A 22,233-nucleotide genomic window follows, 5' to 3' on the forward strand; every position below is an offset into this window, starting at 1 on the left:
TCTTCTGCACAACTTTGTCCTTGGTTTCAATCCCCAGTTCCTTACCCTCTGCAAAAAACGTTCTACTACTTCTCATGTTGGTATCTAAACCAAATGCACCATTGAAGCTGTTGCAAGATAGTCATTGATTTCGGCAACGTAATATTTAGAACCGAGAGCACACACATCAGAGGGCGTTGGTGGTATAGTGGTGAGCATAGCTGCTTCCCAAGCAGTTGACCCGGGTTCGATTCCCGGCCAACGCAGTGAAAATGCTTATATATTCTGCAAGCAGGATATATTTTAATGCAACATGTCACAAAATGGAAATTTCATGTACAGATTAATCAGCCATATATAAAAAAATAAACAAATACATAGGCAAACATCTCAATCGCACCTTCTGATACATTCATTGTCCTAATATATGATAAGTTTTATAAAGCAGAGTCACAACTCACATGTGCTGGTAATAAATATGTTACAGTGGGCAAACAATGGAAGGGGTGAGGCCCCACCAGACATTATAACTCCAACATCTCTATGTTAAAAAGCATTTCTAGGCAATATCTAGCCTCTGAAAAAAATATGCAAGATCCACCGATAAATCTGGCAAAAGTCCCTAACATTTTGTGCATACTTGTGCACTTACCAGAATGTAGAGCCACCTTGTAGCTGTCGAAGGTAATTGCTGCTCCCAAAATGTTTTATCAGAAGGCAAGTTGAGAGGAATCCTAGAGGCAGATGTCCATGGAAAGAGCCGCTCACTGCAGCAGGAATGTTGGATGCTTCAAATTCGCAGAGTTTCCTGTCCAACGTCCACTCACGTCCCGAACGCTCCCAAACGCTCAAAAGCCTCACACCGGGCAAGCCCTCACCGGGTAGATCTCTGGCTCCCAGGTAAAGCCAAATCCTGAGCAAATCAAAAGGGAGAGAGAGGACTAGGTAAGCCAGTCCGGGTCCCCTGGTTATATGTAGAGATATCAATATAGGACTAGCTATGTTGTGTTAGAGGAAACTCAGAAGGTATATCTGTGGGCAAACCCTTAGGTTTGGTCATGAAGCCCTCACACACCAACCTAGTTGGTGTCATGCTTCATCATCGGGCCCACCACAGTGACACCGAATGTGTCCCGGGTGTGCTGCGACTCCAGATTACTGAGGAGCTGGTATTCTTACTGAGTGTGCAGTGTTGGTGAGAATGAAGGTGAAAGGTTTTAAAAGCTATACAGGTGGTCCCAGTTCCCGAGGGTAAGAGGTAAATTTAATACCTGGGCCCCTGTTAGCAAGATAAAAAGGCTGTGGACGATGTGGAGTATATTAGGGGCTCCTACGTCCTTGTGGTCTACATGTTTCAGCCAGGCCTTTTGATTAAAACTGGCTTTCCTCAGGACCAAATGAGTATGTGTGGGTGAAAATAAACTATATTAAGTGAAAGTGTGTGGTAAAAAAGTGTTGCACTCGCTAAGGTGCCGTACGTGTAAGAGGGGGATTCCCTCTGCTTTACTGTACATAAAACACAAAGACAGTACAGACATACAAAAAGAGTCATTGAGAATGGTATTTAACCAAAACACAACAAATAGCCGGCTTCTGGTGTGCGTGAGCGACCTAGAGCGGCAAGTAACAATGCCATGAGTGTGCCATGGCTAAGGTGAACTATGGCGGTTAAATTTTAAACGCAGTGGCAGTGGTGGGCTACACAGCGAAACAGGCATAGCGTGAGGTACAGGTAAGTATGGTACATAATTCCTCACACTTGCTACTTGCTGTTAAAGCCTCATGGGTCACTTGGCAGGGAGGGAAAGAAGATCCTAAATGTTTGTAGAGGATTACAGTTAGGATAGTACCTGTGGAGAGAAATTGTTGCTTACCCAGAGCGTTGTGCAGAGATCAAGCTTACTCACGGTATTTCCGATCAGCGGTTCCTGCGACCTATCGTCCTGCTCCAGTGTCCCGAATGAGCTTTGCCAGAGTCAGGTATGGGCTTAAATAGCCGGTTTGATTGTTATCACCTGGAGAGGGGAGAGGGCGCGGTCGCGTTTCCTTTTTAGAGCGCGGGCGCTGGGAGCTAGCGGTCTGCGTGTTGCGCATGCGCGATGTGAGGTTTCCAGCGCATGCGTGGTAGAGGTGTGTGCGAGCGCTATCCATTCGCGCATGCGCCATGGTACCAGGACTAGGTTAGCATAGGTAGTGGCATGTGCGCGCGAGTGCGTGCGCAACGGGAGCAAAAAGGGAAAGAAACCCGTGTGGGTCTTTTAAGGTTTAAAAAGCAACAACAGCGATTGCAAGGTATATATGCAAAGAAGGCAATTACAGAGTAGGGACAGACCACGAGTCTGAGCGCAGACAGGGATACTGACCAATACTTTACATAGGAGTGTTTATCTCGCCAGAGCATTCCACGGGATGGAATCATTGAGCCCCTCTATATGGGTAGAAAGGCGGTAAATCCAGCGTTGCTCTTTGGTGAGCAGAGTCTTCTCATCACAAGCTGAAAGTGCGAATTGTTCGATGACCGTCCAGGTGAAATCATTCGGGGTGTGATTTTGCACGATGAAGTGCTGGGTCAGTTTGCTGATGTTTTTACCACAGCGCATGGTGCTCCTGTGTTCAGTCATCCTGGTTCTAACCTTCCTGGTCGTCATGCCTATGTATCTCAAGCCACAGCGACAGGTGATTAGGTATACTAGGTTAGATGAATTACAGTTCGTGAATTGTCGTTGTGTCCAGGTTTTTCCATCTTCCAACGACAATGTTTTGGAAGGGGTAGTCAGGTGGCAGACGCTACAGTTGTAACATGGTTGGTGGCCTGTTAGTTCTGGTAGGCCCCAAGTGTTTAAAATTGTATGGCCGGTTTGCTGTGTTTTTCTGGGTCTCGTGGTTACCAGCTGATCCTTCAGATTTTGTGCTCTTTTGTATGCAAAGCGGGGGAGGTCCCAGTTCCTCGCGCCTGAATTGATGATCTTCCAATTTTTGCGAATTATGCTGGAGACCTGATTGGAGGCGGTGTTATAGGTGGTGACACACGTCATGATGGGTGTTTCTGGTGGTCTGACCACGGTCTCAAGAAGGGCCTCCCTGTTTTGGTTGCGTGCTCGTTTACAGGATTTTGTGATGATTCTGGATGGGTAGCCACGGTCTCCCAACTTGTGGACCAAGGCTTTTGACTGGTGTTTGAAGTCATGGAGGTTGCTGCAGTTCCGGCGAATGCGCAGGAACTGTCCAAATGGCAGGTTCTCTCTCAAAGGTCTGGGGTGGAAACTGTCAAAACGCAACAACGAGTTCCTGGAAGTCGGTTTGTAATGAGTCGTTGTGGTCAGACCCCCCTGATCAGCTTTTATGTTGAGGTCCAGAAACGCCAGTTCAGTAGAACTGCTAGTGCAGGTGAACTTTAGAAAGGGATCAAGGCTATTGATCCAGGTGAGAAAATCTTTCAATGTCTCCTCATTGCCTTCCCAGATAATGAGGATATCGTCAATATATCGACGCCAAATTGTTATATTTGCTGAGTAGGGGTTCGTGGGGGCTTCGATATTTGTCTGCTCAAAGTGGTGGACATATAGCCCCGCCACGCTCGGCGCAAAGACACTGCCCATCGAGGTTTAAAATTTAACCGCCATAGTTCACCTTAGCCATGGCACACTCATGGCATTGTTACTTGCCGCTCTAGGTCGCTCACGCACACCAGAAGCCGGCTATTTGTTGTGTTTTGGTTAAATACCATTCTCAATGACTCTTTTTGTATGTCTGTACTGTCTTTGTGTTTTATGTACAGTAAAGCAGAGGGAATCCCCCTCTTACACGTACGGCACCTTAGCGAGTGCAACACTTTTTTACCACACACTTTCACTTAATATAGTTTATTTTCACCCACACATACTCATTTGGTCCTGAGGAAAGCCAGTTTTAATCAAAAGGCCTGGCTGAAACATGTAGACCACAAGGACGTAGGAGCCCCTAATATACTCCACATCGTCCACAGCCTTTTTATCTTGCTAACAGGGGCCCAGGTATTAAATTTACCTCTTACCCTCGGGAACTGGGACCACCTGTATAGCTTTTAAAACCTTTCACCTTCATTCTCACCAACACTGCACACTCAGTAAGAATACCAGCTCCTCAGTAATCTGGAGTCGCAGCACACCCGGGACACATTCGGTATCACTGTGGTGGGCCCGATGATGAAGCATGACACCAACTAGGTTGGTGTGTGAGGGCTTCATGACCAAACCTAAGGGTTTGCCCACAGATATACCTTCTGAGTTTCCTCTAACACAACATAGCTAGTCCTATATTGATATCTCTAAAGCCAAATCCTGAGCATGCTAGTGCTAGGATCACAGAGAGAGAGAGAGAGAGAGAGAGAGAGAGGGTTCAAGACCTGCTGTCTTGATAAAGGTCTGAAACGGCTAGTGCCTAAGAGTGTCTGACTTTCAGTTATGACTGATTGTGAGAGGGGAAGATGAAGTTTTTCTGCACCCAGCATGCCTTGCAATATACTTATGCAAATGAGGTGAGAGCCGGACCAATCCCACGCTACTCTGCTTAATGCTCCCTATCTGCATAAAAAGAACACTTTCACTACAGAGCAGAGTGGCGCAGCGGAAGCGTGCTGGGCCCATAACCCAGAGGTCGATGGATCGAAACCATTCTCTGCTAATTTTGCTTGATTTTCCTTCCAAGGACCAAGCTGTCTTTTCCACGCTGACAGCAAGGAAAAGCACAAGCTTGTGCCAGCTATGTGAGAAAAGACTTCTCAAATATCTGTGTCTGCTTAAATACAAGAGAGGGATCGTCAAAGGATCCACCCTGTACTTTGAAAGTAAAGACACACAATAATAAGCATAAATGACTGGTGGGACCTTCAAACACTTTTATGGGCAGGCTTTGAATTTCATTCTTCCCTTTTTGTTCTGCTCTTATCTATCTCCTGGGCAATTAATTGAATGTTCTGCATTTCTCTTCCCTGTTTTGCTTCCCATGCTGCCTCTATATATTCTTATCTATTATTTGTAATGCAGCTTTCCATTCTTCTCTTCTGCACAGCTTTGTCCTTGGTTTCAATCCCAGTTCCTTACCCTCTGCAAAAAACTTTCTATTGCTTTTCATGTTGGTATCTAAACCAAATGCACCATTCAAGCTGGTGCAAGATAGTCATTGAACTCAGGGTCCTAATGTTTAGAACCGAGAGCACACAGATCAGAGGGCGTTGGTGGTATAGTGGTGAGCATAGCTGCCTTCCAAGCAGTTGACCCGGGTTCGATTCCCGGCCAACGCAGTACAAATACTAATATATTCTGCAAGCAGGATATATTTTAATGCAACATGTCACAAAATGGAAATATAATGAGCAGATTAATCAGCCGTTATATAAAAAATAAACAAATATGTAGGCAAGCATCTCAATCGCCCCTTCTGCTATATTCATTGTCCTAATATATGATAAGTTTCATAAAGCAGAGTCACCACTCACATGTGCTGATAAAAAATATTTACAGTGGGCAGACAATGAAAGGGCTGAGGCCCGACCACACATTATAACTCCAGCATCTCTATGTTAAAAAGCATTTCATAGGCAATATCTAGCCTCTGAAAACAATATGCAAGATCCATCGATAAATCTGGCAAAAGTCGCCAACATTTTGTGCATACTTGTGCCCTCACCTGAATGTAGCGCCACCTTGTAGACGTCGGAGGTAACTGCAGCTCAAAAAATGTTTCATCAGAGGGCAAGTTTAGAGGAATCCAAAAGGCAGATGTCCATGGAAAGATCCTCCGACTGCAGCAGGAAGGTTGGATGCTTCAAATTTACACAGTTTCCAGTCCAACGTCCTCTCATGTACCGAACGCTCCCAAACGCTCAAAAGCCTTACACCGGGCAAGCCCTCACCGGGTAGATCTCTGGCTCCCAGGTAAAGCCAAATCCTGAGCATGCTAGCACTAGGATCACAGAGAGAGAGACAGAGAGCGTCGGAGAGCTGCTGTCTTGATAAAGGCCTGAAACGGCTAGTGCCTAAGAGGGTCTGGACTTTCAGTTATGACTGATTGTGAGAGGGGAAGATGAAGATTTTCTGCACCCAGCATGCCTTGCGATATAATTAGGCAAATGAGGTGAGAGCCCGACCAATCCCACTTCACTCCTATGAATGCCTCCTCATCTGCATAAAGAGAACACTTTCACAAACGAGCAGAGTGGCGCAGCGGAAGCGTGCTGGGCCCATAACCCAGAGGTCGATGGATCGAAACCATCCTCTGCTAATTTTGCTTGATTTTCCTTCCAAGGACCAAGCTGTCATTTCCACACTGCCAGAAAGGAAAAGCGCAAGCTTGTGCCAGCTATGTGAAAAAAGACTTCTCAACTATCTATGTCTGTGTAATACAAGAGTGTTCGTGAAAGGATCAACCCTGTACTTTGAAAGCAAAGACACACAACTATAACCATAAATGACTGGTGGGAGCTTCACACAACTTTCTGGGCATGCTTTGAATTTCATTCTTCCCTTTTTTTCTGCTCTTATCTATCTCCTGGGCATTTCATGGAATGTTCTCTCTTTCTCTTCCCTGCTTTGCTTCCCATGCTGCCTATATATGCTGATTTCTACTATTTGTACTGTTGCTTTTCATTTCTTCTCTTCTGCACAACTTTGTCCTTGGTTTCAATCCCCAGTTCCTTACCCTCTGCAAAAAACGTTCTACTACTTCTCATGTTGGTATCTAAACCAAATGCACCATTGAAGCTGTTGCAAGATAGTCATTGATTTCGGCAACGTAATATTTAGAACCGCGAGCACACACATTGGAGGGCGTTGGTGGTATAGTGGTGAGCATAGCTGCTTCCCAAGCAGTTGACCCGGGTTCGATTCCCGGCCAACGCAGTGAAAATGCTAATATATTCTGCAAGCAGGATATATTTTAATGCAACATGTCACAAAATGGAAATTTCATGTACAGATTAATCAGCCATATATAAAAAAATAAACAAATACATAGGCAAACATCTCAATCGCACCTTCTGATACATTCATTGTCCTAATATATGATAAGTTTTATAAAGCAGAGTCACAACTCACATGTGCTGGTAATAAATATGTTACAGTGGGCAAACAATGGAAGGGGTGAGGCCCCACCAGACATTATAACTCCAACATCTCTATGTTAAAAAGCATTTCTAGGCAATATCTAGCCTCTGAAAAAAATATGCAAGATCCACCGATAAATCTGGCAAAAGTCCCTAACATTTTGTGCATACTTGTGCACTTACCAGAATGTAGAGCCACCTTGTAGCTGTCGAAGGTAATTGCTGCTCCCAAAATGTTTTATCAGAAGGCAAGTTGAGAGGAATCCTAGAGGCAGATGTCCATGGAAAGAGCCGCTCACTGCAGCAGGAATGTTGGATGCTTCAAATTCGCAGAGTTTCCTGTCCAACGTCCACTCACGTCCCGAACGCTCCCAAACGCTCAAAAGCCTCACACCGGGCAAGCCCTCACCGGGTAGATCTCTGGCTCCCAGGTAAAGCCAAATCCTGAGCATGCTAGTGCTAGGATCACAGAGAGAGAGAGAGAGAGAGAGAGAGAGAGGGTTCAAGACCTGCTGTCTTGATAAAGGTCTGAAACGGCTAGTGCCTAAGAGTGTCTGACTTTCAGTTATGACTGATTGTGAGAGGGGAAGATGAAGTTTTTCTGCACCCAGCATGCCTTGCAATATACTTATGCAAATGAGGTGAGAGCCGGACCAATCCCACGCTACTCTGCTTAATGCTCCCTATCTGCATAAAAAGAACACTTTCACTACAGAGCAGAGTGGCGCAGCGGAAGCGTGCTGGGCCCATAACCCAGAGGTCGATGGATCGAAACCATTCTCTGCTAATTTTGCTTGATTTTCCTTCCAAGGACCAAGCTGTCTTTTCCACGCTGACAGCAAGGAAAAGCACAAGCTTGTGCCAGCTATGTGAGAAAAGACTTCTCAAATATCTGTGTCTGCTTAAATACAAGAGAGGGATCGTCAAAGGATCCACCCTGTACTTTGAAAGTAAAGACACACAATAATAAGCATAAATGACTGGTGGGACCTTCAAACACTTTTATGGGCAGGCTTTGAATTTCATTCTTCCCTTTTTGTTCTGCTCTTATCTATCTCCTGGGCAATTAATTGAATGTTCTGCATTTCTCTTCCCTGTTTTGCTTCCCATGCTGCCTCTATATATTCTTATCTATTATTTGTAATGCAGCTTTCCATTCTTCTCTTCTGCACAGCTTTGTCCTTGGTTTCAATCCCAGTTCCTTACCCTCTGCAAAAAACTTTCTATTGCTTTTCATGTTGGTATCTAAACCAAATGCACCATTCAAGCTGGTGCAAGATAGTCATTGAACTCAGGGTCCTAATGTTTAGAACCGAGAGCACACAGATCAGAGGGCGTTGGTGGTATAGTGGTGAGCATAGCTGCCTTCCAAGCAGTTGACCCGGGTTCGATTCCCGGCCAACGCAGTACAAATACTAATATATTCTGCAAGCAGGATATATTTTAATGCAACATGTCACAAAATGGAAATATAATGAACAGATTAATCAGCCGTTATATAAAAAATAAACAAATATGTAGGCAAGCATCTCAATCGCCCCTTCTGCTATATTCATTGTCCTAATATATGATAAGTTTCATAAAGCAGAGTCACCACTCACATGTGCTGATAAAAAATATTTACAGTGGGCAGACAATGAAAGGGCTGAGGCCCGACCACACATTATAACTCCAGCATCTCTATGTTAAAAAGCATTTCCTAGGCAATATCTAGCCTCTGAAAACAATATGCAAGATCCATCGATAAATCTGGCAAAAGTCGCCAACATTTTGTGCATACTTGTGCCCTCACCTGAATGTAGCGCCACCTTGTAGACGTCGGAGGTAACTGCAGCTCAAAAAATGTTTCATCAGAGGGCAAGTTTAGAGGAATCCAAAAGGCAGATGTCCATGGAAAGATCCTCCGACTGCAGCAGGAAGGTTGGATGCTTCAAATTTACACAGTTTCCAGTCCAACGTCCTCTCATGTACCGAACGCTCCCAAACGCTCAAAAGCCTTACACCGGGCAAGCCCTCACCGGGTAGATCTCTGGCTCCCAGGTAAAGCCAAATCCTGAGCATGCTAGCACTAGGATCACAGAGAGAGAGACAGAGAGCGTCGGAGAGCTGCTGTCTTGATAAAGGCCTGAAACGGCTAGTGCCTAAGAGGGTCTGGACTTTCAGTTATGACTGATTGTGAGAGGGGAAGATGAAGATTTTCTGCACCCAGCATGCCTTGCGATATAATTAGGCAAATGAGGTGAGAGCCCGACCAATCCCACTTCACTCCTATGAATGCCTCCTCATCTGCATAAAGAGAACACTTTCACAAACGAGCAGAGTGGCGCAGCGGAAGCGTGCTGGGCCCATAACCCAGAGGTCGATGGATCGAAACCATCCTCTGCTAATTTTGCTTGATTTTCCTTCCAAGGACCAAGCTGTCATTTCCACACTGCCAGAAAGGAAAAGCGCAAGCTTGTGCCAGCTATGTGAAAAAAGACTTCTCAACTATCTATGTCTGTGTAATACAAGAGTGTTCGTGAAAGGATCAACCCTGTACTTTGAAAGCAAAGACACACAACTATAACCATAAATGACTGGTGGGAGCTTCACACAACTTTCTGGGCATGCTTTGAATTTCATTCTTCCCTTTTTTTCTGCTCTTATCTATCTCCTGGGCATTTCATGGAATGTTCTCTCTTTCTCTTCCCTGCTTTGCTTCCCATGCTGCCTATATATGCTGATTTCTACTATTTGTACTGTTGCTTTTCATTTCTTCTCTTCTGCACAACTTTGTCCTTGGTTTCAATCCCCAGTTCCTTACCCTCTGCAAAAAACGTTCTACTACTTCTCATGTTGGTATCTAAACCAAATGCACCATTGAAGCTGTTGCAAGATAGTCATTGATTTCGGCAACGTAATATTTAGAACCGAGAGCACACACATCGGAGGGCGTTGGTGGTATAGTGGTGAGCATAGCTGCTTCCCAAGCAGTTGACCCGGGTTCGATTCCCGGCCAACGCAGTGAAAATGCTAATATATTCTGCAAGCAGGATATATTTTAATGCAACATGTCACAAAATGGAAATTTCATGTACAGATTAATCAGCCATATATAAAAAAATAAACAAATACATAGGCAAACATCTCAATCGCACCTTCTGATACATTCATTGTCCTAATATATGATAAGTTTTATAAAGCAGAGTCACAACTCACATGTGCTGGTAATAAATATGTTACAGTGGGCAAACAATGGAAGGGGTGAGGCCCCACCAGACATTATAACTCCAACATCTCTATGTTAAAAAGCATTTCTAGGCAATATCTAGCCTCTGAAAAAAATATGCAAGATCCACCGATAAATCTGGCAAAAGTCCCTAACATTTTGTGCATACTTGTGCACTTACCAGAATGTAGAGCCACCTTGTAGCTGTCGAAGGTAATTGCTGCTCCCAAAATGTTTTATCAGAAGGCAAGTTGAGAGGAATCCTAGAGGCAGATGTCCATGGAAAGAGCCGCTCACTGCAGCAGGAATGTTGGATGCTTCAAATTCGCAGAGTTTCCTGTCCAACGTCCACTCACGTCCCGAACGCTCCCAAACGCTCAAAAGCCTCACACCGGGCAAGCCCTCACCGGGTAGATCTCTGGCTCCCAGGTAAAGCCAAATCCTGAGCATGCTAGTGCTAGGATCACAGAGAGAGAGAGAGAGAGAGAGAGAGAGAGGGTTCAAGACCTGCTGTCTTGATAAAGGTCTGAAACGGCTAGTGCCTAAGAGTGTCTGACTTTCAGTTATGACTGATTGTGAGAGGGGAAGATGAAGTTTTTCTGCACCCAGCATGCCTTGCAATATACTTATGCAAATGAGGTGAGAGCCGGACCAATCCCACGCTACTCTGCTTAATGCTCCCTATCTGCATAAAAAGAACACTTTCACTACAGAGCAGAGTGGCGCAGCGGAAGCGTGCTGGGCCCATAACCCAGAGGTCGATGGATCGAAACCATTCTCTGCTAATTTTGCTTGATTTTCCTTCCAAGGACCAAGCTGTCTTTTCCACGCTGACAGCAAGGAAAAGCACAAGCTTGTGCCAGCTATGTGAGAAAAGACTTCTCAAATATCTGTGTCTGCTTAAATACAAGAGAGGGATCGTCAAAGGATCCACCCTGTACTTTGAAAGTAAAGACACACAATAATAAGCATAAATGACTGGTGGGACCTTCAAACACTTTTATGGGCAGGCTTTGAATTTCATTCTTCCCTTTTTGTTCTGCTCTTATCTATCTCCTGGGCAATTAATTGAATGTTCTGCATTTCTCTTCCCTGTTTTGCTTCCCATGCTGCCTCTATATATTCTTATCTATTATTTGTAATGCAGCTTTCCATTCTTCTCTTCTGCACAGCTTTGTCCTTGGTTTCAATCCCAGTTCCTTACCCTCTGCAAAAAACTTTCTATTGCTTTTCATGTTGGTATCTAAACCAAATGCACCATTCAAGCTGGTGCAAGATAGTCATTGAACTCAGGGTCCTAATGTTTAGAACCGAGAGCACACAGATCAGAGGGCGTTGGTGGTATAGTGGTGAGCATAGCTGCCTTCCAAGCAGTTGACCCGGGTTCGATTCCCGGCCAACGCAGTACAAATACTAATATATTCTGCAAGCAGGATATATTTTAATGCAACATGTCACAAAATGGAAATATAATGAGCAGATTAATCAGCCGTTATATAAAAAATAAACAAATATGTAGGCAAGCATCTCAATCGCCCCTTCTGCTATATTCATTGTCCTAATATATGATAAGTTTCATAAAGCAGAGTCACCACTCACATGTGCTGATAAAAAATATTTACAGTGGGCAGACAATGAAAGGGCTGAGGCCCGACCACACATTATAACTCCAGCATCTCTATGTTAAAAAGCATTTCATAGGCAATATCTAGCCTCTGAAAACAATATGCAAGATCCATCGATAAATCTGGCAAAAGTCGCCAACATTTTGTGCATACTTGTGCCCTCACCTGAATGTAGCGCCACCTTGTAGACGTCGGAGGTAACTGCAGCTCAAAAAATGTTTCATCAGAGGGCAAGTTTAGAGGAATCCAAAAGGCAGATGTCCATGGAAAGATCCTCCGACTGCAGCAGGAAGGTTGGATGCTTCAAATTTACACAGTTTCCAGTCCAACGTCCTCTCATGTACCGAACGCTCCCAAACGCTCAAAAGCCTTACACCGGGCAAGCCCTCACCGGGTAGATCTCTGGCTCCCAGGTAAAGCCAAATCCTGAGCATGCTAGCACTAGGATCACAGAGAGAGAGACAGAGAGCGTCGGAGAGCTGCTGTCTTGATAAAGGCCTGAAACGGCTAGTGCCTAAGAGGGTCTGGACTTTCAGTTATGACTGATTGTGAGAGGGGAAGATGAAGATTTTCTGCACCCAGCATGCCTTGCGATATAATTAGGCAAATGAGGTGAGAGCCCGACCAATCCCACTTCACTCCTATGAATGCCTCCTCATCTGCATAAAGAGAACACTTTCACAAACGAGCAGAGTGGCGCAGCGGAAGCGTGCTGGGCCCATAACCCAGAGGTCGATGGATCGAAACCATCCTCTGCTAATTTTGCTTGATTTTCCTTCCAAGGACCAAGCTGTCATTTCCACACTGCCAGAAAGGAAAAGCGCAAGCTTGTGCCAGCTATGTGAAAAAAGACTTCTCAACTATCTATGTCTGTGTAATACAAGAGTGTTCGTGAAAGGATCAACCCTGTACTTTGAAAGCAAAGACACACAACTATAACCATAAATGACTGGTGGGAGCTTCACACAACTTTCTGGGCATGCTTTGAATTTCATTCTTCCCTTTTTTTCTGCTCTTATCTATCTCCTGGGCATTTCATGGAATGTTCTCTCTTTCTCTTCCCTGCTTTGCTTCCCATGCTGCCTATATATGCTGATTTCTACTATTTGTACTGTTGCTTTTCATTTCTTCTCTTCTGCACAACTTTGTCCTTGGTTTCAATCCCCAGTTCCTTACCCTCTGCAAAAAACGTTCTACTACTTCTCATGTTGGTATCTAAACCAAATGCACCATTGAAGCTGTTGCAAGATAGTCATTGATTTCGGCAACGTAATATTTAGAACCGCGAGCACACACATTGGAGGGCGTTGGTGGTATAGTGGTGAGCATAGCTGCTTCCCAAGCAGTTGACCCGGGTTCGATTCCCGGCCAACGCAGTGAAAATGCTAATATATTCTGCAAGCAGGATATATTTTAATGCAACATGTCACAAAATGGAAATTTCATGTACAGATTAATCAGCCATATATAAAAAAATAAACAAATACATAGGCAAACATCTCAATCGCACCTTCTGATACATTCATTGTCCTAATATATGATAAGTTTTATAAAGCAGAGTCACAACTCACATGTGCTGGTAATAAATATGTTACAGTGGGCAAACAATGGAAGGGGTGAGGCCCCACCAGACATTATAACTCCAACATCTCTATGTTAAAAAGCATTTCTAGGCAATATCTAGCCTCTGAAAAAAATATGCAAGATCCACCGATAAATCTGGCAAAAGTCCCTAACATTTTGTGCATACTTGTGCACTTACCAGAATGTAGAGCCACCTTGTAGCTGTCGAAGGTAATTGCTGCTCCCAAAATGTTTTATCAGAAGGCAAGTTGAGAGGAATCCTAGAGGCAGATGTCCATGGAAAGAGCCGCTCACTGCAGCAGGAATGTTGGATGCTTCAAATTCGCAGAGTTTCCTGTCCAACGTCCACTCACGTCCCGAACGCTCCCAAACGCTCAAAAGCCTCACACCGGGCAAGCCCTCACCGGGTAGATCTCTGGCTCCCAGGTAAAGCCAAATCCTGAGCATGCTAGTGCTAGGATCACAGAGAGAGAGAGAGAGAGAGAGAGAGAGAGGTTCAAGACCTGCTGTCTTGATAAAGGTCTGAAACGGCTAGTGCCTAAGAGTGTCTGACTTTCAGTTATGACTGATTGTGAGAGGGGAAGATGAAGTTTTTCTGCACCCAGCATGCCTTGCAATATACTTATGCAAATGAGGTGAGAGCCGGACCAATCCCACGCTACTCTGCTTAATGCTCCCTATCTGCATAAAAAGAACACTTTCACTACAGAGCAGAGTGGCGCAGCGGAAGCGTGCTGGGCCCATAACCCAGAGGTCGATGGATCGAAACCATTCTCTGCTAATTTTGCTTGATTTTCCTTCCAAGGACCAAGCTGTCTTTTCCACGCTGACAGCAAGGAAAAGCACAAGCTTGTGCCAGCTATGTGAGAAAAGACTTCTCAAATATCTGTGTCTGCTTAAATACAAGAGAGGGATCGTCAAAGGATCCACCCTGTACTTTGAAAGTAAAGACACACAATAATAAGCATAAATGACTGGTGGGACCTTCAAACACTTTTATGGGCAGGCTTTGAATTTCATTCTTCCCTTTTTGTTCTGCTCTTATCTATCTCCTGGGCAATTAATTGAATGTTCTGCATTTCTCTTCCCTGTTTTGCTTCCCATGCTGCCTCTATATATTCTTATCTATTATTTGTAATGCAGCTTTCCATTCTTCTCTTCTGCACAGCTTTGTCCTTGGTTTCAATCCCAGTTCCTTACCCTCTGCAAAAAACTTTCTATTGCTTTTCATGTTGGTATCTAAACCAAATGCACCATTCAAGCTGGTGCAAGATAGTCATTGAACTCAGGGTCCTAATGTTTAGAACCGAGAGCACACAGATCAGAGGGCGTTGGTGGTATAGTGGTGAGCATAGCTGCCTTCCAAGCAGTTGACCCGGGTTCGATTCCCGGCCAACGCAGTACAAATACTAATATATTCTGCAAGCAGGATATATTTTAATGCAACATGTCACAAAATGGAAATATAATGAACAGATTAATCAGCCGTTATATAAAAAATAAACAAATATGTAGGCAAGCATCTCAATCGCCCCTTCTGCTATATTCATTGTCCTAATATATGATAAGTTTCATAAAGCAGAGTCACCACTCACATGTGCTGATAAAAAATATTTACAGTGGGCAGACAATGAAAGGGCTGAGGCCCGACCACACATTATAACTCCAGCATCTCTATGTTAAAAAGCATTTCCTAGGCAATATCTAGCCTCTGAAAACAATATGCAAGATCCATCGATAAATCTGGCAAAAGTCGCCAACATTTTGTGCATACTTGTGCCCTCACCTGAATGTAGCGCCACCTTGTAGACGTCGGAGGTAACTGCAGCTCAAAAAATGTTTCATCAGAGGGCAAGTTTAGAGGAATCCAAAAGGCAGATGTCCATGGAAAGATCCTCCGACTGCAGCAGGAAGGTTGGATGCTTCAAATTTACACAGTTTCCAGTCCAACGTCCTCTCATGTACCGAACGCTCCCAAACGCTCAAAAGCCTTACACCGGGCAAGCCCTCACCGGGTAGATCTCTGGCTCCCAGGTAAAGCCAAATCCTGAGCATGCTAGCACTAGGATCACAGAGAGAGAGACAGAGAGCGTCGGAGAGCTGCTGTCTTGATAAAGGCCTGAAACGGCTAGTGCCTAAGAGGGTCTGGACTTTCAGTTATGACTGATTGTGAGAGGGGAAGATGAAGATTTTCTGCACCCAGCATGCCTTGCGATATAATTAGGCAAATGAGGTGAGAGCCCGACCAATCCCACTTCACTCCTATGAATGCCTCCTCATCTGCATAAAGAGAACACTTTCACAAACGAGCAGAGTGGCGCAGCGGAAGCGTGCTGGGCCCATAACCCAGAGGTCGATGGATCGAAACCATCCTCTGCTAATTTTGCTTGATTTTCCTTCCAAGGACCAAGCTGTCATTTCCACACTGCCAGAAAGGAAAAGCGCAAGCTTGTGCCAGCTATGTGAAAAAAGACTTCTCAACTATCTATGTCTGTGTAATACAAGAGTGTTCGTGAAAGGATCAACCCTGTACTTTGAAAGCAAAGACACACAACTATAACCATAAATGACTGGTGGGAGCTTCACACAACTTTCTGGGCATGCTTTGAATTTCATTCTTCCCTTTTTTTCTGCTCTTATCTATCTCCTGGGCATTTCATGGAATGTTCTCTCTTTCTCTTCCCTGCTTTGCTTCCCATGCTGCCTATATATGCTGATTTCTACTATTTGTACTGTTGCTTTTCATTTCTTCTCTTCTGCACAACTTTGTCCTTGGTTTCAATCCCCAGTTCCTTACCCTCTGCAAAAAACGTTCTACTACTTCTCATGTTGGTATCTAAACCAAATGCACCATTGAAGCTGTTGCAAGATAGTCATTGATTTCGGCAACGTAATATTTAGAACCGAGAGCACACACATCGGAGGGCGTTGGTGGTATAGTGGTGAGCATAGCTGCTTCCCAAGCAGTTGACCCGGGTTCGATTCCCGGCCAACGCAGTGAAAATGCTAATATATTCTGCAAGCAGGATATATTTTAATGCAACATGTCACAAAATGGAAATTTCATGTACAGATTAATCAGCCATATATAAAAAAATAAACAAATACATAGGCAAACATCTCAATCGCACCTTCTGATACATTCATTGTCCTAATATATGATAAGTTTTATAAAGCAGAGTCACAACTCACATGTGCTGGTAATAAATATGTTACAGTGGGCAAACAATGGAAGGGGTGAGGCCCCACCAGACATTATAACTCCAACATCTCTATGTTAAAAAGCATTTCTAGGCAATATCTAGCCTCTGAAAAAAATATGCAAGATCCACCGATAAATCTGGCAAAAGTCCCTAACATTTTGTGCATACTTGTGCACTTACCAGAATGTAGAGCCACCTTGTAGCTGTCGAAGGTAATTGCTGCTCCCAAAATGTTTTATCAGAAGGCAAGTTGAGAGGAATCCTAGAGGCAGATGTCCATGGAAAGAGCCGCTCACTGCAGCAGGAATGTTGGATGCTTCAAATTCGCAGAGTTTCCTGTCCAACGTCCACAACGCTCCCAAACGCTCCCAAACGCTCAAAAGCCTCACACCGGGCAAGCCCTCACCGGGTAGATCTCTGGCTCCCAGGTAAAGCCAAATCCTGAGCATGCTAGTGCTAGGATCACAGAGAGAGAGAGAGAGAGGGTTCAAGACCTGCTGTCTTGATAAAGGTCTGAAACGGCTAGTGCCTAAGAGTGTCTGACTTTCAGTTATGACTGATTGTGAGAGGGGAAGATGAAGTTTTTCTGCACCCAGCATGCCTTGCAATATACTTATGCAAATGAGGTGAGAGCCGGACCAATCCCACGCTACTCTGCTTAATGCTCTCTATCTGCATAAAAAGAACACTTTCACAACAGAGCAGAGTGGCGCAGCGGAAGCGTGCTGGGCCCATAACCCAGAAGTCGATGGATCGAAACCATCCTCTGCTAATTTTGCTTGATTTTCCTTCCAAGGACCAAGCTGTCTTTTCCACGCTGACAGCAAGGAAAAGCACAAGCTTGTGCCAGCTATGTGAGAAAAGACTTCTCAAATATCTGTGTCTGCTGAAATACAAGAGAGGGATCGTCAAAGGATCCACCCTGTACTTTGAAAGTAAAGACACACAATAATAAGCATAAATGACTGGTGGGACCTTCAAACACTTTTATGGGCAGGCTTTGAATTTCATTCTTCCCTTTTTGTTCTGCTCTTATCTATCTCCTGGGCAATTAATTGAATGTTCTGTATTTCTCTTCCCTGTTTTGCTTCCCATGCTGCCTCTATATATTCTTATCTATTATTTGTAATGCAGCTTTCCATTCTTCTCTTCTGCACAGCTTTGTCCTTGGTTTCAATCCCAGTTCCTTACCCTCTGCAAAAAACTTTCTATTGCTTTTCATGTTGGTATCTAAACCAAATGCACCATTCAAGCTGGTGCAAGATAGTCATTGAACTCAGGGTCCTAATGTTTAGAACCGAGAGCACACAGATCAGAGGGCGTTGGTGGTATAGTGGTGAGCATAGCTGCCTTCCAAGCAGTTGACCCGGGTTCGATTCCCGGCCAACGCAGTACAAATACTAATATATTCTGCAAGCAGGATATATTTTAATGCAACATGTCACAAAATGGAAATATAAGGAACAGATTAATCAGCCGTTATATAAAAAATAAACAAATATGTAGGCAAGCATCTCAATCGCCCCTTCTGCTATATTCATTGTCCTAATATATGATAAGTTTCATAAAGCAGAGTCACCACTCACATGTGCTGATAAAAAATATTTACAGTGGGCAGACAATGAAAGGGCTGAGGCCCGACCACACATTATAACTCCAGCATCTCTATGTTAAAAAGCATTTCCTAGGCAATATCTAGCCTCTGAAAACAATATGCAAGATCCATCGATAAATCTGGCAAAAGTCGCCAACATTTTGTGCATACTTGTGCCCTCACCTGAATGTAGCGCCACCTTGTAGACGTCGGAGGTAACTGCAGCTCAAAAAATGTTTCATCAGAGGGCAAGTTTAGAGGAATCCAAAAGGCAGATGTCCATGGAAAGATCCTCCGACTGCAGCAGGAAGGTTGGATGCTTCAAATTTACACAGTTTCCAGTCCAACGTCCTCTCATGTACCGAACGCTCCCAAACGCTCAAAAGCCTTACACCGGGCAAGCCCTCACCGGGTAGATCTCTGGCTCCCAGGTAAAGCCAAATCCTGAGCATGCTAGCACTAGGATCACAGAGAGAGAGACAGAGAGCGTCGGAGAGCTGCTGTCTTGATAAAGGCCTGAAACGGCTAGTGCCTAAGAGGGTCTGGACTTTCAGTTATGACTGATTGTGAGAGGGGAAGATGAAGATTTTCTGCACCCAGCATGCCTTGCGATATAATTAGGCAAATGAGGTGGGAGCCCGACCAATCCCACTTCACTCCTATGAATGCCTCCTCATCTGCATAAAGAGAACACTTTCACAAACGAGCAGAGTGGCGCAGCGGAAGCGTGCTGGGCCCATAACCCAGAGGTCGATGGATCGAAACCATCCTCTGCTAATTTTGCTTGATTTTCCTTCCAAGGATAAAGCTGTCATTTCCACACTGCCAGAAAGGAAAAGCGCAAGCTTGTGCCAGCTATGTGAAAAAAGACTTCTCAACTATCTATGTCTGTGTAATACAAGAGTGTTCGTGAAAGGATCAACCCTGTACTTTGAAAGCAAAGACACACAACTATAACCATAAATGACTGGTGGGAGCTTCACACAACTTTCTGGGCATGCTTTGAATTTCATTCTTCCCTTTTTTTCTGCTCTTATCTATCTCCTGGGCATTTCATGGAATGTTCTCTCTTTCTCTTCCCTGCTTTGCTTCCCATGCTGCCTATATATGCTGATTTCTACTATTTGTACTGTTGCTTTTCATTTCTTCTCTTCTGCACAACTTTGTCCTTGGTTTCAATCCCCAGTTCCTTACCCTCTGCAAAAAACGTTCTACTACTTCTCATGTTGGTATCTAAACCAAATGCACCATTGAAGCTGTTGCAAGATAGTCATTGATTTCGGCCACGTAATATTTAGAACCGAGAGCACACACATCGGAGGGCGTTGGTGGTATAGTGGTGAGCATAGCTGCTTCCCAAGCAGTTGACCCGGGTTCGATTCCCGGCCAACGCAGTGAAAATGCTAATATATTCTGCAAGCAGGATATATTTTAATGCAACATGTCACAAAATGGAAATTTCATGTACAGATTAATCAGCCATATATAAAAAAATAAACAAATACATAGGCAAACATCTCAATCGCACCTTCTGATACATTCATTGTCCTAATATATGATAAGTTTTATAAAGCAGAGTCACAACTCACATGTGCTGGTAATAAATATGTTACAGTGGGCAAACAATGGAAGGGGTGAGGCCCCACCAGACATTATAACTCCAACATCTCTATGTTAAAAAGCATTTCTAGGCAATATCTAGCCTCTGAAAAAAATATGCAAGATCCACCGATAAATCTGGCAAAAGTCCCTAACATTTTGTGCATACTTGTGCACTTACCAGAATGTAGAGCCACCTTGTAGCTGTCGAAGGTAATTGCTGCTCCCAAAATGTTTTATCAGAAGGCAAGTTGAGAGGAATCCTAGAGGCAGATGTCCATGGAAAGAGCCGCTCACTGCAGCAGGAATGTTGGATGCTTCAAATTCGCAGAGTTTCCTGTCCAACGTCCACAACGCTCCCAAACGCTCCCAAACGCTCAAAAGCCTCACACCGGGCAAGCCCTCACCGGGTAGATCTCTGGCTCCCAGGTAAAGCCAAATCCTGAGCATGCTAGTGCTAGGATCACAGAGAGAGAGAGAGAGAGAGAGAGAGAGGGTTCAAGACCTGCTGTCTTGATAAAGGTCTGAAACGGCTAGTGCCTAAGAGTGTCTGACTTTCAGTTATGACTGATTGTGAGAGGGGAAGATGAAGTTTTTCTGCACCCAGCATGCCTTGCAATATACTTATGCAAATGAGGTGAGAGCCGGACCAATCCCACGCTACTCTGCTTAATGCTCCCTATCTGCATAAAAAGAACACTTTCACTACAGAGCAGAGTGGCGCAGCGGAAGCGTGCTGGGCCCATAACCCAGAGGTCGATGGATCGAAACCATTCTCTGCTAATTTTGCTTGATTTTCCTTCCAAGGACCAAGCTGTCTTTTCCACGCTGACAGCAAGAAAAAGCACAAGCTTGTGCCAGCTATGTGAGAAAAGACTTCTCAAATATCTGTGTCTGCTGAAATACAAGAGAGGGATCGTCAAAGGATCCACCCTGTACTTTGAAAGTAAAGACACACAATAATAAGCATAAATGACTGGTGGGACCTTCAAACACTTTTATGGGCAGGCTTTGAATTTCATTCTTCCCTTTTTGTTCTGCTCTTATCTATCTCCTGGGCAATTAATTGAATGTTCTGCATTTCTCTTCCCTGTTTTGCTTCCCATGCTGCCTCTATATATTCTTATCTATTATTTGTAATGCAGCTTTCCATTCTTCTCTTCTGCACAGCTTTGTCCTTGGTTTCAATCCCAGTTCCTTACCCTCTGCAAAAAACTTTCTATTGCTTTTCATGTTGGTATCTAAACCAAATGCACCATTCAAGCTGGTGCAAGATAGTCATTGAACTCAGGGTCCTAATGTTTAGAACCGAGAGCACACAGATCAGAGGGCGTTGGTGGTATAGTGGTGAGCATAGCTGCCTTCCAAGCAGTTGACCCGGGTTCGATTCCCGGCCAACGCAGTACAAATACTAATATATTCTGCAAGCAGGATATATTTTAATGCAACATGTCACAAAATGGAAATATAATGAACAGATTAATCAGCCGTTATATAAAAAATAAAAAAATATGTAGGCAAGCATCTCAATCGCCCCTTCTGCTATATTCATTGTCCTAATATATGATAAGTTTCATAAAGCAGAGTCACCACTCACATGTGCTGATAAAAAATATTTACAGTGGGCAGACAATGAAAGGGCTGAGGCCCGACCACACATTATAACTCCAGCATCTCTATGTTAAAAAGCATTTCCTAGGCAATATCTAGCCTCTGAAAACAATATGCAAGATCCATCGATAAATCTGGCAAAAGTCGCCAACATTTTGTGCATACTTGTGCCCTCACCTGAATGTAGCGCCACCTTGTAGACGTCGGAGGTAACTGCAGCTCAAAAAATGTTTCATCAGAGGGCAAGTTTAGAGGAATCCAAAAGGCAGATGTCCATGGAAAGATCCTCCGACTGCAGCAGGAAGGTTGGATGCTTCAAATTTACACAGTTTCCAGTCCAACGTCCTCTCATGTACCGAACGCTCCCAAACGCTCAAAAGCCTTACACCGGGCAAGCCCTCACCGGGTAGATCTCTGGCTCCCAGGTAAAGCCAAATCCTGAGCATGCTAGCACTAGGATCACAGAGAGAGAGACAGAGAGTGTCGGAGAGCTGCTGTCTTGATAAAGGCCTGAAACGGCTAGTGCCTAAGAGGGTCTGGACTTTCAGTTATGACTGATTGTGAGAGGGGAAGATGAAGATTTTCTGCACCCAGCATGCCTTGCGATATAATTAGGCAAATGAGGTGAGAGCCCGACCAATCCCACTTCACTCCTATGAATGCCTCCTCATCTGCATAAAGAGAACACTTTCACAAACGAGCAGAGTGGCGCAGCGGAAGCGTGCTGGGCCCATAACCCAGAGGTCGAC

The 22,233-nt window shown here is 44.3% G+C and overlaps 12 non-coding genes across 12 annotated transcripts; all 12 read left to right on the top strand.

The window, feature by feature from the left end:
• The first annotated feature begins 173 nt into the window (after positions 1 to 173).
• TRNAG-CCC (transfer RNA glycine (anticodon CCC)) lies at positions 174 to 245 on the top strand. The gene has a single exon. It is a non-coding gene; the product is annotated as a tRNA-Gly (tRNA).
• Positions 246 to 5,188: 4,943 nt separating this feature from the next.
• Positions 5,189 to 5,260, top strand: TRNAG-UCC (transfer RNA glycine (anticodon UCC)). Its single transcript has one exon. It is a non-coding gene; the product is annotated as a tRNA-Gly (tRNA).
• Positions 5,261 to 6,785: 1,525 nt separating this feature from the next.
• TRNAG-CCC (transfer RNA glycine (anticodon CCC)) lies at positions 6,786 to 6,857 on the top strand. Its single transcript has one exon. It is a non-coding gene; the product is annotated as a tRNA-Gly (tRNA).
• A 1,537-nt stretch (positions 6,858 to 8,394) lies between these two features.
• Positions 8,395 to 8,466, top strand: TRNAG-UCC (transfer RNA glycine (anticodon UCC)). Its single transcript has one exon. It is a non-coding gene; the product is annotated as a tRNA-Gly (tRNA).
• Positions 8,467 to 9,991: 1,525 nt separating this feature from the next.
• On the top strand, positions 9,992 to 10,063 carry TRNAG-CCC (transfer RNA glycine (anticodon CCC)). Its single transcript has one exon. It is a non-coding gene; the product is annotated as a tRNA-Gly (tRNA).
• A 1,537-nt stretch (positions 10,064 to 11,600) lies between these two features.
• Positions 11,601 to 11,672, top strand: TRNAG-UCC (transfer RNA glycine (anticodon UCC)). Its single transcript has one exon. It is a non-coding gene; the product is annotated as a tRNA-Gly (tRNA).
• Positions 11,673 to 13,197: 1,525 nt separating this feature from the next.
• On the top strand, positions 13,198 to 13,269 carry TRNAG-CCC (transfer RNA glycine (anticodon CCC)). Its single transcript has one exon. It is a non-coding gene; the product is annotated as a tRNA-Gly (tRNA).
• A 1,536-nt stretch (positions 13,270 to 14,805) lies between these two features.
• On the top strand, positions 14,806 to 14,877 carry TRNAG-UCC (transfer RNA glycine (anticodon UCC)). The gene has a single exon. It is a non-coding gene; the product is annotated as a tRNA-Gly (tRNA).
• Positions 14,878 to 16,402: 1,525 nt separating this feature from the next.
• On the top strand, positions 16,403 to 16,474 carry TRNAG-CCC (transfer RNA glycine (anticodon CCC)). Its single transcript has one exon. It is a non-coding gene; the product is annotated as a tRNA-Gly (tRNA).
• A 1,525-nt stretch (positions 16,475 to 17,999) lies between these two features.
• TRNAG-UCC (transfer RNA glycine (anticodon UCC)) lies at positions 18,000 to 18,071 on the top strand. The gene has a single exon. It is a non-coding gene; the product is annotated as a tRNA-Gly (tRNA).
• Positions 18,072 to 19,596: 1,525 nt separating this feature from the next.
• TRNAG-CCC (transfer RNA glycine (anticodon CCC)) lies at positions 19,597 to 19,668 on the top strand. The gene has a single exon. It is a non-coding gene; the product is annotated as a tRNA-Gly (tRNA).
• Positions 19,669 to 21,203: 1,535 nt separating this feature from the next.
• On the top strand, positions 21,204 to 21,275 carry TRNAG-UCC (transfer RNA glycine (anticodon UCC)). The gene has a single exon. It is a non-coding gene; the product is annotated as a tRNA-Gly (tRNA).
• The last annotated feature ends 958 nt before the right edge of the window (positions 21,276 to 22,233 follow it).

Source organism: Lissotriton vulgaris, chromosome 2_1 (assembly GCF_964263255.1).
Source record: "Lissotriton vulgaris chromosome 2_1, aLisVul1.2, whole genome shotgun sequence".
In the NCBI taxonomy this organism is placed as follows: domain Eukaryota; kingdom Metazoa; phylum Chordata; class Amphibia; order Caudata; family Salamandridae; genus Lissotriton; species Lissotriton vulgaris.